General features: G+C 33.7%; 1 pseudogene; it reads right to left on the bottom strand.

Moving 5' to 3' along the window:
- Positions 1-2,047: 2,047 nt before the first annotated feature.
- On the bottom strand, positions 2,048-2,641 carry LOC101430129 (small COPII coat GTPase SAR1B pseudogene; annotated as a pseudogene).
- Positions 2,642-4,522: the final 1,881 nt, after the last annotated feature.

Raw genomic sequence — 4,522 nt, 5'->3', positions numbered from 1 at the left:
CGACTTAAATGCGACCAGAGTAAACTCAGATAGACAGAATACTTTTGAATATAATCTCGAGAAGTGTGGAACAGCTTTGAATAGTTTTCTATACATCATGACCTACCTACCTTTGTTAAGTAGTTTAAAGAGGAAATAGGCTTATTCAAGGATATTCAAAATAATAATAACAAAAAAATAACCCAAAACATCAGTATCAACAAAACCAGGCAATATTTATTAAAGCTGACATCTGTTTGCTGAGAACGATGGTTTTAATAATATATATATATATGTCATATAATATATAATTTCATTACCCTCCCACTAACTTTATAAGGTAGGTTCTATTACTCAATCTTATATGTGGATGAAGAAATGGAAGAGAACAGAGATAGGTAAATTACCTAAGAACAAAGGGACATTAATTGCCAAATTCCAGACTAACCCAGGTAATTTGATTCCAAAGCTCACAGGCCTAACTACTGCGCTATAACTCTTTCAGAGAATGGAGAAAATCTTCCCTGTGAATAAGGGAAAAATTAATACAAAAATACAGAAAGCATCTGTTCTTCTGAATTGTAGAGAAAACTCTTTAGTGACTTAAAATAGTTTTTGAATGGGTCATCAGGAGTGTATTTGCCTTTAACCTGAAATATTTAAGAAGTCTCTGGAAAACTTGTATCAGGAATTTTTCTATTTTTGTATTATTGCATGTTGTTATATGTAATCTCCTGCTGGTGGAAAAGGATATAAATGGAAGCAGATTGGAGAATAAAGGACATGATATTTAACACTGAGGGGGTTAATTTAGAATATTTTTTTTGAAGGTTGCCTTTTGGAGTCACGATTGGACTTGGATAGAGAATACTGTTATGGAATAACAGAAAGATATCATGAGATGTATAGCATAGAAGATTCTGTGAGCCAAGTTTTCTTGGCCTCTTCCAATACTCTCATGATTAACCAGCTACAGATTTTGAGGGATTCTTATTTCCAGAAATAAATTAAATATTTCCAAAACTATACAGTCAAATAGGAAAATCCACCTAAGAAAGGGTATATAAGATTTAGGGAAAACATCCTATTAGGTGAATTTTCCACTTTCCATTGGAATGCCTTGTCATAATATAGACACAGTTTAAAAGTAAAAATGAAAATGCATTTAGTGACCTCTGAAGGGTGCTGAGAAAATGCACTACCATTTTGCAAATAGCTTTCAATATGAAATGTGATGGGTATTTTGGAGCTGTCCAAAAAGGAATCTTGCAAATTCAAGCAAGTTTTTAAAAAGTGTCTGTAGTATTTGAGGGTGTTCTCCATACTATAGGAAACTGACAGTTTCTAGACAGTTTTGCTGTCCAGAAAAAAAGTCAGTGCAAATAAGGGCATTTTCTCACTAGCAGAAGTAGAGAGATGCTTAAGGACAGAAAGGTTAGAAAAGCATAAGTTTACTCAATGATATTTATTGAATCTTAACATTCAATTTTCTGTATTTTCTGTTTATTTTCAGATTCTTCTTCCTTCTTTTAATGCCAGACATCAGAGTTTGTTTTATTGAATGACGTTTGCATAAGAAACAATTTTATTGAAAACTGTAAGACATTGCACAATCTTTGATACGCTAATTATTAACTGCAAACTTAAGATAGATGGATGTACAGTCTAAAATTTCTTAAGTAGTTCCAAAAAAGTACATGAAAATTTTAACATGATGAGCTTTTAAATATGGTTTATACTTGCAGTTGTTTTATGTTAAAAAGTGCTTCAAACATACTGCCGGAAAGTTCTTCTTTATAAATGGTGCTAGGGGTAATGTCTGATTATATACTGTAAAAACTAATTATTTTTTATGGAATTAGAAAGCTAACATTGTGATATTCAATCTTACTTGAATCAGTTTTCAATTCTCACTTAAATTAATATTAATATTAATACAATATTAATAATCTAAAAAAGCATCTGTTTTATAACCAACAAAAGTCTATTGAATTCAAGTGACATATGCTGAGTGATCAAATCTCCATGCAGGACTGCATGATGCAACCTGAAACACGCGGGTTGGAGGTTAATCAACGTACTGCGCCATCCGCCGAAGCCGTCTGCATATCCTTGTCTTGAGCACCCCGCACATGAAGACTTCTAAGTGTCGGGCGCTCTGTTCATTGAGACATACATTGTCCTTTCCAGTTGTCTGATCATATAACACGAACGTCTCTCGTAACCTTTCTTCACTGATGGCTTCAGATCTGTCGATTTTATTCCCAACCATCAGGATAGGCACATTAGCAATGATTTCATCTGTCATTAGTGAATCAAGTTCTTCTTTTGACTCTAACACCCTTTCATGGTCTGCACAATCTACCAGAAATACAATGCCATTGATAGCAGGAAGGTAGTTTTTCCACACTCTTCGAGCTTGAACTTGTCCACCGAGATCAAAAGTTGTAAAAGTCATGCCAGCAATAGTCTGCTTTTCTGAAGTGGGAGGCACTGTTGATACATGTTGTCCAAGTCTGTCATCTTTTAACATGTGTAGCAGTGCTATTTTCCCAGCATTATCCAATCCAAGAAATACCAATTTGCCAGTTTTCTTACATAACCCTAAAAACCGTAGCACACTGCTGAAACCACCGTAAATCCAGTCAAATATGAAGGACATATCCAAGCCTTACAGGGTCTGCGACTTTAGAGAACTCTATTCCTGGATCCACCTGGATGCTACACCGCCGAGCCGGAAAAGCACTGCGCTATTGGCTCCGCCGGCCTCCAGCCTGAAGATTCTTAACCGACTTTAATTATTTTGTCAATAAATCTAAAGTGAATTAGGCTCTTTGATTATTGCAGTACACACAAATAGCCCTTAAATTTGTAAATACAAAAGGAATTTTTTCTAATAGGTTGAACAGTGCTTCAATGTTAATGTTTTGTATGTTGATGAATCTAATAGGATGTACTGACAAAGTTCATTTCAAATGGAATTTTTTCAGCCACAACCATTTACTATTGACAAATACTTGCATGTCACCTATTTATGTTAAAGGGAGGTGAAAGGAATATTGTCAAATTTACTGTCCTAAACCTTCTAAGGACCAAAATACTGTTCCTCCTAAAGCTGTTTGTTATGTAATTGGTGGCATTGGTGTATCCCTGTTTCTCTCCTAACTTAAATAAAGCTTATTTCAACTTCTGTGTAAATACACTCTTTCCTACTTTAATACGAGGGAAAAAAAGTCTTTTAAGGACAGGCTCAGTATTTTTTCCTTTGGTGTTAAAAATGTAGCAATTATTGGAACAAACAAAGGGATGAACAATATCAGTTGATTAAATGAGTTTCCTTTTTAAGTAACGAAATCTGTTTCTATTAAGGGACATCTGAAAAATATAAACAGTTTTTTGGGTAAAAGCAAAGCAAATTCTCTCATTGCATAATTAGGCCACTGGAGATTTATCTTTTGTTTAGGGGATCATATGGGTTGTAGCATACAGTGACCATTGTGGAAAATTTGTTTTTATCTAATGAAATTGTAAATCTATTTTTCTTATTGATAATAAGTTGAAAGTACATTTTTAACATTCTGATTGGTAATTAGATAAAACTATTCTGAATACATAACAGTTGGTTCTATAGTATTATCAGTAAAAGACACATTTGTTAAACACCCAATTTTATACTTCTAAAATTTCTTTTGTGGCATCTGGTATTACAATCCAATATGACAGTGTGTATGTGTATAAAACTACATATAGTGGTATTAAAACAGCAACAACATGGAAATAAAGCTTCTTCTAAAGTTTATTTCATAAAAATATCATTTGTCCTTTTTCTTTTCTCTTCTTAAGATGTTAATACTTCTATATTATTTATTATTGTTGTTTTTTTTTTCTATTTGAAATACTAGTTCATTGTTTCTTTACTTCCTCAGTTTCCAAAACTTCTTGCTTTAACAATCTGCTTCTGTCACTTACAAGTATGATTACTGCCCAAGTCTGTCAATATTTAACATTGTCTTACGTTCATAGTCTCACCCTTTGAAATCCCTTTCTCTGATCGCAACCTTTTATCTGTCTGCTCAATCAGCCCCTTATTTCTCCTGACCTGGGTTTTGCTTTCAGGTTAAACTCCGTTCTCTTGTCTTTCATTCATCAATCTAGTCTGGATTTTTCCATTGACTTCTTTTATCCCTTAAATCATATCCTAGTCTTTTCACTTTTGTACTCACTAGTAACCCCAAAACTCTTATCTTTGACCTTATGGAGGTAGTAGCTAAGCAAATGGACTCTAGAATGAAACTCACTGCTTTTGATTCTAAATTTCATCGTTTGCTGTTCTGTTACCTTAGTTAAGTTAGTTGTTCCATCTCCCAGTTTCTGTTATCTGCCTGATGGGGATTTTAAAAGGTCTCCATAGTAGCAGTACCATGAGGATAAAATGATAAAGCACATAAACAGTACAGAACACTGGAACATAGTGCTCAATACATATAATTCATAGATATTGGTACATAGATATTATTTATTCCTTGGCTCTTCACCTGACAAG

Source organism: Dasypus novemcinctus, chromosome 1 (genome assembly GCF_030445035.2).
Source record: "Dasypus novemcinctus isolate mDasNov1 chromosome 1, mDasNov1.1.hap2, whole genome shotgun sequence".
Lineage (NCBI taxonomy): Eukaryota > Metazoa > Chordata > Mammalia > Cingulata > Dasypodidae > Dasypus > Dasypus novemcinctus.
The sequence above is the reverse complement of the archived record's forward strand: the minus strand, read 5'-3'. Positions and strand labels throughout refer to the sequence as shown.